Source organism: Macaca mulatta, chromosome X (assembly GCF_049350105.2).
Source record: "Macaca mulatta isolate MMU2019108-1 chromosome X, T2T-MMU8v2.0, whole genome shotgun sequence".
In the NCBI taxonomy this organism is placed as follows: domain Eukaryota; kingdom Metazoa; phylum Chordata; class Mammalia; order Primates; family Cercopithecidae; genus Macaca; species Macaca mulatta.
Window position 1 is genome coordinate 19,593,386 of NC_133426.1, and position 13,562 is coordinate 19,606,947.

A 13,562-nucleotide genomic window follows, 5' to 3' on the forward strand; every position below is an offset into this window, starting at 1 on the left:
TGTAATCTCAGCACTTGGAGGCCAAGATGGGTGGATCAGAGGTCAGGAGTTTGAGACCAGCATGGCCAAGATGGTGAAACCCCGTCTCTACTAAAACTACACAAATTAGCCAGGTATGGTGGCATGTGCCTGTAATCCCAGATACTCGGGAGGCTGAAGCAGGAGAATCGCTTGAACCTGGGAGGTGGAGGTTGCAGTGAGCCAAGACTGTGTCACTGCATTCCAACCTGGATGACAGAGCGAGATTCTGTCAAAAAAGAAAACAAAACAAAACAAACAAACAAAAACACCTGCATAAACACATGGAATTCTACCCAATGTGAGTACAAGTAAAAATGGCCTTAATTAAAGATGAAATGACACCTTCCCTCCACACTAATTCTAAACTTCCTTGAATTCTACCTTCGCCACTATGTTAAATTCCTTTTTTAAAAAAGGAAAGGGGCTGGGCACAGAGGCTCACACCTGTAATCCCAGCACTTCAGGGGGCCGAGGCAGGTGGATCACTTGACGTCAGGAGTTCGAGACCAGCCTGGTCAACATGGCGAAACGCTGTCTCTGCTAAAAACACAAAAATTAGCTGGGTGTGGTGGTGCACGCCTGTAATCCCAGCTACTCGGGAAGCTGAGATAGAAGAATCACCTGAACCCAGGAGGCAGAGGTTGCAGTGAGCCAAGATTGTACCACTACACTCCAGAAGGGGTGACAGAGCAAGACTCTGTCTTAAAAAATAAAATAAAAATAAAATAAATAAAATAAAACAAAAAAGGAAGAGGCTGCTTTCTAGGTAATCTGAAACAAAAGCCAGAAAAGTAAACCAGAGAATCATAGAGCTAAAAGACAATCATATCGTCCACACTGTGCTTCAAAAAAAAAAAAAAAAAAATCTGACCAGGCACAGTGACTCACACCTGTAATACCAACACTTTGGGAGGACAAGCCAGGAGGATCACTTGAGGTCAGGAGTTCAAGGCCAGCCTGGCCAACATACTGAGATCCCATCTCTATAAAAAGAAAAATTCTTTTTAATTAGCTAGGTGAGGTGGTACATATCTGTAGTCCCAACTACTCCAAAGGCTGAGGCAGGAGGATCGCTTGAACCCAGGAGTTCGAGGCTGCAGTGAGCCATGATCATGCCACTATACTCCAGCCTGGGCAACACAGGAAAGCCCTGTCTCAAAAAAATAAAAATAAAAAAATCTCTAAAGATGCAGACTTTACTCCACAATTTATCTCAGTCAAGATCAAAAGTTTTCAATGATTTGTTATATATTCCATCATCACACTCCACATAGATTTGTGGCACCTCCCAAGAATTCAACAAAACAAAAATATATGAACAATTAGAATCAGGAAAAATACAGCTAGAAGGTCAAGAGCTAGGAAAAGTTAAGGCATCAGCATGTACAGTATATAACCGCCATATAGAAACCCATCGCTTGGTCAAGCCAAGGTTTGTGTTGCTTCACAGCCAAAACAAAAAGATAAACGTGATCAATTATGTGGTTTACATTTTCCAACTGGAAGGGACAAAAACTTGATAGAGAAAGAAAAGTAACTGGCAGAAAGAACTTCGCATATGAGGCTTTGCGTAGTACAGTGTTTTCAAGATGAAGGCAACCCAGGAACCCAGGTCACAAGAAGCATTTTTTTAATGAAACAGAACTGAATAGAAAACATCAGAGCACATCAAATGTTTGCTGTGAAATTACTATTTCTTTCTTTCTTTCTTTCTTTTTTTTTTTTTTTTTTTGAGACAGAGTCTTGCTCTGTTGCCCAGTGCAATGGTGCAATCTCGGCTCACTGCAACCTCCGCCTCCTGGGTTCAAGCTATTCTCCCTCCTCAGCCTCCCGAGTAGCTGGGATTACAGGCACCCGCCATCATGCCCAGCTAATTTTTGTATTTTTGTAGAGACGGGGTTTCACCATGTTGGCCAGGCTGGTCTTGAACTCCTGACCTCAGGTGATCCACCAGCCTCGGCCTCCCAAAGTTCTGGGACTACAGGCATGAGCCACCATGCCCAGCCTGAAATTACTATTTCAATCATAACTAAAGACAGGTGTGTGTACAAGGTTGCAATGTAAGATATATTTCTTACTGGAAGATAGTCCCCCAAATTTGAAAAACATCAGGAAGAAATACTAAGTGGACTTAATTTTCAACCCAGCCTGTGCCTATACCATCCTGCCTGGCTCTGGGTGGTGTGGAGCAAACTGTGCTTTCTGCAGCAAATCATGGTCTTAACCCATTCTCCTACTGGTTCCTAGGCCTTTGACCCTGTCCAGTGGGCTTGTTTGCACCTTCTAGGCATTCCCCTAGTGGCAGCACCTTTGGACAAGTATAATAGGTCCCTGTCCCCTCCTGGGCTCTCAACCATCCGGCACCTGTCTCTGAGTCCACTTGCCATCTCCCTGCCCCACTGCATCTCAATCTCCCTTATTTCTGTGAAAGCCTTAGTCAGGGATGGGAAACACAAAATAGTACCTTTTCCTGTGTGCTCCAAACTGTTCCTTCTCCAGTTTCTCCAAGTTCCTTTTAAAATGTGAACCAAATATTCATACACCCATTTTCATAGCAGCATAATTGACACTAGCCAAAAGGCAGAAACAACCCAAGTGTCCAAGAGATGAATGGCTAAACAAAATGTACTCTATCCATACTATGGAATATTATTCCCAGCCTTAAAAAGGAACAGGCCAGGCACGGTGGCACACACCTGTAGTCCCAGCAACTCATGAAGCTGGGGCAGGAGGATCACTTGAGCCCAGGAGTTCAAGACTGTAATGGACTATGATCCTACCTGTGAATAGTGACTGCACTTCAGCCTAGGCAACACAATGAGATCCCATCTCTTAAAAAAAAAAAAAAAAAAAAAAAAAGGAATGAAGTACTGATACATGCTACAACATGGATGAGCCTCAAAAGCTAAGTCAAAGAAGCCAGACACAAAAGGATAAATATTGTATAATTCTACTTATATGAGGTACCCATAACAGGCAAAATCAGAGACAGAAAGTGTAAGTGTGGTAACCAGGGACTGGGGGAAGGAGGAATGAAGAGTAACTGCTTCATGGGTACACAGTTTCTGTTTAAGATGATGAAAAAGCTCTGGAAACAGATAGTGGTTACACAACCTTGTGAATGTACGTGATGCCACTGAATTGTACACTTAAAATGGTTAAAATAGTAAATTTTACGATATGTATATTTTGCCATGATTTTTAAAAGGCATAACCCCAGTCCAACCCAATTTGAGGGATAATCAACAAAATAACTCTTCAAAAGCATCAAGGTCATGAAAAACAAGAAAGACTGGGGAACTGTTACAGACTGCAGGAGACTAGGAGAAATAACTAAATGCAACATGGATTCTGAAGAGGATCCCAGAACAAAAAGAAAAGAAAAAAAAGGACCTTAGCAGAAATCCTGATGAAATTAAACAAGATCTTTAGTGCAGTATTAGATATAGTATAGCATAGTACAGTATTTAGCATATAGCATTTAGATATATAGTATGATAGCAATGTTGTTTTCCTGATTCTAATAATAGTACTATGATTATATAATAACATTATGGGAAGCTGGGAAAGGGATATATGGAAACTATACCATTTTTGCATCTTTTCCATAAGTCTAAAGTTTGTTCAAAATAAAAAGTTAAAATTAAAAATAGCAGGCTGGGCACGGTGGCTCACACCTGTAATCCCAGCACTTTGGGAGGCCGAGGCGGGTGGATCACGAGGTCAGGAGATGGAGACCATCCTGGCTAACATGGTGAAATCCCGTCTGTACTAAAAAATACAAAACATTAGCCGGGTGTGGTGGCAGGCGCCTGTAGTCCCAGCTACTTGGGAGGCTGAGGCAGGAGAATGGCGTGAAACCAGGAGGCAGAGCTTGCAGTGAGCCAAGATCATGCCACTGCACTCCAGCCTGGGCGACAGAGCGAAACTCCATCTCAAAATAAAATAAAAATAAAAAATAAATAAATAAAAATAGCAATCCACACTAAAAAAGAAACAGTGTACTATATGAGGACTTCAGAAAGTTCATGGAAAATAGAATTAAGAGATAAAATTATAAATATAAATTTTATTTATCAATATAATCTCCATCAAGGTTAAGACACTTTTGTAAGTGATAACATCAGCCACTTAGTTCATCCCTAAAGAACTGAGGGTCTTAGGAATTTAACCATGTCAGTGCAGTCTTTTTCACATTATTAACTGAAGAAAATAGGTGATCTTTACAGATTTTTTTAAAGATTAGGACAAAAAAGGAGTCAGAGCCAAATAAGGACTGTGAAGTGGATGCCTAATGATTTCGCCTCAAAATTCTCACAAAATTGCCCTTGTTTGGTAAGAGGAATGAGAATGAGCAGGAGCACTCTCATGTGAAGAACTCTCGGGTAAACTGTTCCTGGATGTTTTTCTGCTCATGCTCTAACTTTCTCAAAACACTGTCATAATAAACAGAAGTTACTGTTCTTTGGCCCTCCAAGAAGTCAACAAGCAACATGCCTGGAGCATCCCCAAAAACTGTTGCCCTGACCTTTGCTCTTGACTGCTTTTGCTTTGACTGGACCACTTCTGCCTCTTGGTAGCCATTGCTCTGATTGTGCTTTGTCTTCAGGATGGCACTGGGAAAGTCGTGTTTCATCTCCCATTACAGTTCTTCCAATAAATGCTTCATGATCTTGATCTCACCTGTTTAGAATTTCCACTGGAAGCTCTGCTCTTGTTTGTACCTGATCTGGGAGCAATGGTTTTGGCGCCCATTGAATTTGCTCAGTTTTAATTTTTCAGTCAGAATTGTGTGAGCTGAACCAATTGAGATGTCTGTGGTGTTGGCTATTGTTTCTGTTGTTAACTGTCAGTCCTCTTCTATTAGGGCATAAACAAGATAAATTTTTTCCTCAAAAATTGATGTGGATGGTCTGCCACTGCAGACCTTATCTTCAACATTGCTTTGTCCTTTCTTAAAATGAGTTATCTATTTGTAAACTGCTAATTTCTTTGGAATATTGTCCCCATAAATTTTGTGTAAAGCATCAGTGATTTCACCATTCTTCCACTCAAGCTTCACTATAAGTTTGATGTTTGTTCTTGCTTCAATTTTAGCAGAATTCATGTTGCTCTGATAGCGGCTCTTTCCAAACTGGTGTCTTATCTTTCTTAGTGCCTCAAACTAGATACTATTTAGACATGTTACAGCCAAGTTAGTGTGAGTTTATTTTGGTGCAAAAAAAATGTAAATCCATGCATAGTTTTTTCATAATACCCATTTTCCATGAACTTGTTGAAGTCTCCTCATATAGCTCTGTATTACTTGGCTTTGATCCTTACCCTAAAAGAGGTCAGCTCACAACTGAAGTAACCAAATGAAAAACAAGCACTCCAGGGATGGTGGATCAGCATTTGAAAGACTAATCAGAGTCCATTTGCACCAGAGTTGGTTAATTAGCATGATGAAAACAAGCAGTGGCTCTCTGCTCTAGGAATTGGGTGAAAATATTGTGCCACCATCTCCATCCTCAGAAGAACTGCACAGAAGAATCTAGAAATAACAGCCGTCTGCCCCCTTCAGAGAAGAGGCCCAGGACTGTCAGGGGCCATTGTCAACCACTAGAGGAGGACCCTGTCCCCTCCCTGGGGGTTAGCTGAATCCTGGCACTGGAATACAGTGGCATCTGCCTTGAATATCTCTTTCCCAAAAGGGGCCTGGCCAGAGGGCTCAAGCTTTGCTGAGCTTACAAAACAGCCTGCAGGGCGCTCTCTCTTTTTTTTTTTTTAAAGAGACAGGGTCTTGCTCTGTTGCCCAAGCTGGAGTACAGTGTAGGATCACAGCTCACTACAGCCTTGAACTCCTGGGCTCAAGTAATCCTCCCACCTCAGCCTCCCAAGTAATGGGGACTATAGGCATGTGCCACCATGCCCAGCTAAAGCAAGGCTCTCTTCATGCCTGCGTACTAACAAGTGTCTGAATGAGTGGCCAAAACGTGTCTGAGACTTGCTTTCACTGTAACATACCTCTCAGTCATGGGACCGTGGGAAAGGATGCACAAAGCTCCCACGTACTATTTCTTAAAAGAACTTGTCAATTCTTCAAAGTCCAAACCAGTTTAAGTTCACAACAGATTACTTGTTAGAATTCTTGAGAACACATTTAAGCCTCTGTAAGTCTGTGCCAGAAGGGTTTACATTTCCCAGAGCAGAGCCCTCCTGGGATGAGGTCCCCAGCTGGGCTGCTGCTCTCTCCAGAGAGAGTTGTTTGGGCAGTGACACCCAACACCCCCCAACCCGCAAGTGGCCACACTGAACCCCTGAGGCTTTTAGTGTCAAGAGTGCACTGGATGTCCAAAAAGTGAGCAAATAAATTTGTTTAGCCCAGCGTCTAAGTTGACTCAACAGTAGAATCAATCACAAAGCCTACAAACAAAAAGGCCCATGCTTTTATTTTCTTTGGGGCCAGATGTAATCAACCCCATCTTCTATTTTCTTTCTCCCAAGGGGCAGACTTGTCTATCATTTCCTGTCCTCATCCCCCTGCTTCCTCATTCCTCGCTCGCTGGCCAGCCCAGCTGCTACCAGTCATCCTAACTCCCCGCTCCCCCTCACGGCCGTCCATCCCCAGGCTCTAGCAGCCCCAGTAAGAGTCTCAGCTGGGATCATCAAAACTCCAGGACAACCCTACAGAGAAACAACGTATCTGACAAACTTCACCGTCCAGTGGTCTAAGAGAAACCCTCTCGACTTCCTGAAACTCTGCAAATATAGAAGCCATCTTCCACGTAGGCTGCCACCAAAATGATTGCCCCTTTGGCCCTACTTGACATGGAGATTTAGGAAAACAAAGTCCCTGTTGTGGGTTGGCAGAACAACACCCCCCACCCCCTGCAAAGATGCCCACATCCCAATCCCAAGCAAAAGGGAATGAAAGTTGCAGATGGAATTAAGGTTGCTCATCAGCTGGCCCTACAAAAGGAAGAGTTGCCTGGATTATCCAGATGGACCCAATGTACCCACAAGGGTTCTTAAAAGCAGAGCAGGGCACAGGAGAGAAGATCAAGTGACACAACCTGAAAAAGACCTGGGTCACTGTTGGTGACTTTGAAGATGGAGGAAGGGGCCATGAGTCAAGGAATACGGGCTGCCTCTAGAAGATGGGAAATGGAAGGGAATGGGATTTTCCTTAAGAGTTTCCAAAAAGGAATGCAGCCCAGTCGGCACTTTGATTTTAGCCCAGGGAGACCCACATCAAACTTCTGACCTACAGAACTGTAAGACAGTAAAATCTGTGTTGTTTTAAGCCACTCATTTTATGGTAATTTGTTAGGGCAACAACAGGAAACGAATATACCCGGTTACCAGTACCACCGTTGCGTCTTCTGGACCTGACGGATAAGCGACTGTTAATGAAGTAAAACTCTCTATGCGGAGCCCACAGCACTTTCAAGTCACTTCCCCCGGAAGGCCAGCGCCATGCCCCTAGCACTTACGTCCAAAGAAACCAGTGCCCAAGGACAGAAAACACACTGTGGTTTTGTGTCACAGGGCAACTTCTAAATAGAACACTTTGCCTGTGCCATTTTTGTGAGGTATCTGCTTGACACAGATCTTTAAAAAGCAAACCCACTCAGAGTTATTTCTGTAACTGAAGGTGGGCAAGAATGGGGATAGTAAAATGAGACTATTACTTATGAAATGAGCAATGGAAGTTAGGCCTATTCTTATTTATCATTTAATGCATTAATCTGCATCTAAGTATGGTGATGACAATTTCCATTTCAGACCACCCAAAATCCACAGTGCGTGGGTCTCGGCCTTGGTGGTGTTCTTTAATGGCCTCAAAGCTGTTTTATGCCAATCTGTTCTGGTTGTTTGGCTGGTGCCATAAACTCACAGCCAGAATTCATTCTTTGCAACGTATTTTTTTTGTGGTAAGTACCCTAAACCCACAGTGAAACAGAATCCTGCTTAATAGAGGGTGGAGGTGGAGGAGGGGAGCCATGTGGAGGTCAGCACTCCCTATTTCAATAGATTTGGATTCTCCTTCCAACTAGCTGGGAGTGGAGGTTCAAACCTTAACAGTGTTCAACTGACAAAGGTCTTGCTCAGTGATTCTTATTGCTCAGGCTTGAAAGTAGTTACGGATCACACAAGCTGGCCTAAAAATAAAAAGCAACGATTTCCAATGCCAGAACAGTGGGGCCATTTAAGCTCTATTTTTAGCAAGTCTCGGTTACCTGGGAAGCGGCATATGGCTCCTATAATTCTTCAAAGCGTGAGAGCATTAAAAGATTGAAGTGCCTGCGATAAATGGGCTGGTCCCCAAATGACTGTACACACACTGACCAAAGGAGACAGCCAACACCCCAGTTGACCCAACAGGCTTCCAAAGGGACCCACCATCATGCTGCAGTCTCTTAGCCATTAGCAATGGTTCAAATATTAAGCCAGATGATGGAGGAGTTTCCACTACCAATTTATGATATTGAAGACTTTATGGTTTTGACAGGAGGGCATTTTCTAAGCAATTACTCCCTAGGGAGGAAGAAAAGCATCCTGAAGCAAAACACCAGGGACTGGTTCAAGCTAACATAAAGCAAGAGGAAAAAAGAAGAAAAACATCTTGCACTGCAGGGGGCCAGAGACACTTCCCTAAAATGCAGGATGAGAGCCCTGCTGCAGAAATGAGCACTCTGGCTCCCTTATCTCAAATCTACTGCGCCCAACCCAGGGCGCCCAGATGTGCCTCTTTACTCACCCAGGAGGAAGTGTGGCAAGCCTGAAAGCTGACCACAACTAAGGAAGATAAAGAAGATTTCTTCTATGGTAGAACCATGGCAGGGAAACTTTGGAGGGGACAGTATAACAAGCTAGCCCCTCAGCTACCCTGAAGACAGGGCACGCGCTTTACAAGGGGCTGATCATAAATGGGTCTTTTCTTGGCAAGTTCAATGCAAAAGAAACTTCTGAGGGCTGGGTGTGGTGGCTCATTCCTGTAATTGCAGCACTTTGGGAGGTCAAGATGCCGGGAGTTAGAGACCAGCCTGGGCAACATAACGAGACCTCCATCCCTACAAAAAACATAAAAATATTAGGCAGGTATGGTGGTGCGCACCTGTGGTCCCAGCTACTTGGGAGGCTGAGGCAGGAAGATCACTTGAGCCCAGGAGTTTGAGGGTACAATGAGCCATGATGGTACCACTGCACTCTAGCCTGGGCAACAGAGTGAGATCCCGTTGAAAGAAAGAAAAGAAAGGAAAGGAAGAAAGGAAGAAAGGAAGAAAGAAAGAAAGAAAGGAAGGAAGAAAGGAAGAAAGGAAGAAAGAAAGAAAGAAACAAACAAACAAACAAACAAACAAACAAAAAGAAATTTCTGTTAATGGCTAATCAAAGGCCACAGAAAGATTCTCATACATACAGCAGAAGTGGTCTAGGCACAAATGCTGTTGTGTTGCCAAAATTCTCCCATGGATGGCGTCACTGATGATTTTATCTATTTTTTAGGCCTCTTGAGAGAAATGCTATCTAAACGTAAACAAACCTTACAACACGATAAGGCCAAGAGTAGGGAAGACTGAGTAGTGCTGGCTTTCTCGGTCGCCCCAACCATAGGCAACATGCATTTGAGCAGAAATCAATATGCAAAATTAAATATCAATTTTTGAACTGGTTGGGGAAAATGAGGCTGGCATTAAAGTCATATGTTGTTTTCACTCTTTCAACAAATATTTTTCTTTTGCTGCCTGTTGGTGAGACACTGTGCCAGGCATAGTGATACCAGCATAGACAAGAAGACCTGAGAAGGCTGTGGTCTTGGCCTGGGCACCGGGGAAACTAGTGCTCACAGAGCATAATTTTTGGAGTCCTTGCAGTCCCTGCTGGGGCTTCCTGAACCAGCATGCGCCTTCTCCTCAAGTGGTGACCCTTCTCCTGTGCTTCAGGAAGCAGCCAAGTTACGGGTGGGGAGGGAGGAAAGGGAAGAGGGAATTATGTCTGGCTACAACAAATCGGATTTCCTTGCATTTTCCAGCAGACCAAGTAAAACAAAGATAAATAAGATGTCTCACGATCCCCCCTCAAAAATAAATAACTCATCCCCAATTGGTGGCGTCTTCCTGTTTATAAACCCCAGGAAAGTGAAATTGCAACTGCAGTGTGTATGAATTATTTTAGTCAGACATGCGATTCTCTTCCACCTCCTAAGCAAGAATTTGTCAGCTCCAGGCTGAGAGCCAAGATTTCTCAAGACAGGGCCTAGGACAACATGGAGGGAAGGAAGGGTCCAAGCACAGTCTTAGCGAAGCCCAGGGAGGCAATGAAAAGGGGCCGAGGATGGTGCTGCTGGATCCAGCAAAGGACAAATGAGTCTTGCTGGCCCCTGCAGACTCCTAAGTTATCACCACAGAAAGTTTGTCCTATCTTATATACAAAAATGAGTGCACATAAATTTGACAAATTAATGACTTACTCTCCCCCATTATCAGAGGAAAGCAATTGATGAAAGAAAAAAGAATAAAGACTTCTAAATCGAGCTGCCTAAAGGAATAGGGACCTGTAATGACTTCCCAAAGACCTCATCTCCAAATAACACAACATGAGGGATTAGGGCTGCAACACAGGAATGAATAAGAGGGGGATACGAACGTCCAGTCCACAGCAAGCTGGAGGGCAAGAGGGTATTAGGAAAGGAGGGTTTGATTTGTCTACCTACTATGTGCATGTAATGTATGATGAGGTGATTATCACACACAAGAGGGCTCTGGGCACGATGTGCTAGTGTGGGCTTTTGTTATTGTTTATTTGTAACACATCTGGGCCCCTACTGTGCACCGGGATCTTTGTCATTTAATCCTAGGGATGCTAGCTGCTCTGTCAGCTTCGCTGAGGAAGCTACAAGTACAACAGTGGATGGGAATGCCCTCTGCAAAAGGACTGTGGCAAACAGAAGACTGATGGATGAAATTGTCACTCATGAGAAAGACCCCAAAAATATGCTTTGTTTTTTAGGATTACTTCAACATTTGAATCCTGACAATCACAAAGTATCAGAAAACAAAGTCCTCCCTTCAGCAAATTCACCAGTTCTGACAACTTAACACTTAAAATATATCCACAGCCATGTGATTGGCAAAAATGTGATGGTATGATATGGCAGAAACTGATCATTCTCTCTAGTACCCATTATCCCCTTCCTCTTTTAAAAAATACAGATGCTTCTCAACTAACCACGGGGCTACACCTGCATAAACCCATCATGAGTTGAAAATATCCTAAGTTGTAAATGCACTTTTGACTTAGGATATTTTCAACTCACGATGGGTTTATGAGGACATGATCAGGAATGTGCTGGATGCATGTCATTTTTCCACCATTGTAAAATCAGAAAACCATTTAATCAACCCATTATAAGTCAGGGACTGTCTGTAGAACCCATCCCTCCCCCCATGGTAAACAGAATAATGCTCCCCAATGCCTGCAAAGTATGTCCATGTCCTAATTCCCCAAACCTGTGAATATGTTACATAACGTGGCTAAAGGGACTTCACAGATTTGATTAAGGATCTTGAGATGAGGACAGTATCCTGAATTAACTGGCAGATCCCAGTGTAATCACACGGATCTTTAAAAGATGGAAAAGCTGGAAAAGGAAATGAGATGAAGGGAGGAGGGGTCAGGGTGATGTGAGGAAGAGGCCAGAAGCCAAGTCATGCAGATGACCTTCAGAAGCTGCAAAAGGTAAGGAAAGGGATCCTCCCCTCCAGAAGGTACTCAGCCCTGCCCACCCATTCTGGACTTCTGATTTCACAAACTAGAATATAATAAATGTATGTTGTTTGCAGCCATTACATTTGTGGTAATTTATTACAGCAGAAATAGGAAACTAATACTCCTCTGCCTTCAGCTTTTGCTGGGCACATGGTTACACAGCTGGAGCCTGTTTCCTCAGACTCACCTGCAGCTGGGTGTGAGTCTGTAGCTAAGTTCTTTGCAATGGGGTGTGGGTGGAAGTGATGTGAGCAGTTTCCAGGTCATGTCCTTAACAAAGAGAAGCTACTCCCCGTCTACTTCCCTCTGCCATGGGCTGGAAGGTGGACACAGTGCTGGTGAGCCAGCTCCAACCATGTCCACAAGAGAGAAGGAACCTGAGCAAAGCAATTCACTCACTCTGACCAGTCCAATGGTCATAGCCTGAGAGGGAAACAGCTATGCTGTTTTGGGGTCTCTGTGATGGCAGTTTAGTCTATGTCCCAGTATATCTGTGATACCAAATATTGGTGAGAATAGGGAGCAGCAGAGATGTTTACACTCTGGGAACACATATTTTGAAAATCAATTAGGCATTCTCGTCTAAAGCTGAATATTCATATACTCTCTCCTTCCATGAATATGTTATCTTCTTCATTCATTAGTTTGTTCATTCACTCAATTCTTGAGAACATATACTGGCACAACACTTTGGAAATCCAGCAACTTAAAATCCAGCAAAACCACTCCTTGTTATGAACCTTTAAAAAAATACACCTCACACATACACCAGAGACATTTATTCAAATGGTGATGGGAAGTCTGTACATAGCAGCAAAAAACTGGAAGCAAAGCAAAAGTCCATCGGGGGAGAAAGGGTAAGTACACAGTGGCATGTTCAAACAATGGAATACCAGACAGGAAAAACACATGAACTGCAAAATCAGAGACAACAAGCAAGTCACAAGTCTCTGCAGTTTCGGTCCCAGTTTTATAAAACCAAAAACAAGCAAAACCAGACAGTATGTTTGTTTTTAAGAGATACATATGGAAACGATAAAATTATTTCTTAAAAAAGAAGAAAGATGATTCTAAAAAGACTTAGGGTGGTTGCTTCCACTAGGGAAAGGGGAGGGAGGGGACAGAGCTGGAGCACAGTGTTTTAGTTCTTACATCAAAAGATGAGTCCACTACTACACATTTCTTTCTTTCTTTCTTTCTTTTTTTTTCTGAGCTGGGGGTCTCACTCTGTCGCCCAGGCTGGAGTGCAGCGGCATGATCATGGCTCACTGCAGCCTCGACCTGTCGGGCTCAGGTGATCCTCCCACCTCAGTCTCCTGGGTGGCTAGGACTACAGGCACGTGCCACCATGCCTGACTAATTTTCTGTATTTTTAAAATAGAGACAGGGTATCGCCATGTTGCCCAGGCTGGTCTCGAACTCCTGGGCTCAAATGATCCTCTGGCCTTGTCCTCCCAAAGTGGTGGGATTAGAAGCATGAGCCACCATGCCCAGCCCACTACTATACATTTTATAATGATGTTTGATGGCATAGACAGACATGACATCAACTATCATATCAGCTTCCAGAACTGATTTTAACATGTAGCACCACATGAGAAGGCCTCAGAAAGAACTGTATGAAGGGATTCTCACAGTGGTTTGAAGAGAGAAAAGAGACGGGAGAACCAAGTGAACACAAAAGACTGCACCAGAGCAAGCAGTATGTGCCTGTCACATCACCAAGCAACAACCTCACGGCCGAAGCACACCACCGTGTCTCCTGTTAGTGCTGATCTTCGTGATAGTGA

At 43.5% G+C, this 13,562-nt stretch overlaps 1 protein-coding gene and 1 non-coding gene across 8 annotated transcripts in view; both read right to left on the minus strand.

Annotated features, from left to right (window-relative positions):
- The window catches only part of SH3KBP1 (SH3 domain containing kinase binding protein 1), a 361,405-nt gene that overhangs the window by 331,517 nt on the left and 16,326 nt on the right, over positions 1-13,562 (minus strand). The gene's annotated exons all lie outside the window — the stretch shown is intronic.
- Positions 11,258-11,321, minus strand: MIR7206 (microRNA mir-7206). Its single transcript, NR_128396.1, is given in 1 exon segment — positions 11,258-11,321. It is a non-coding gene; the product is annotated as a microRNA mir-7206 (primary transcript).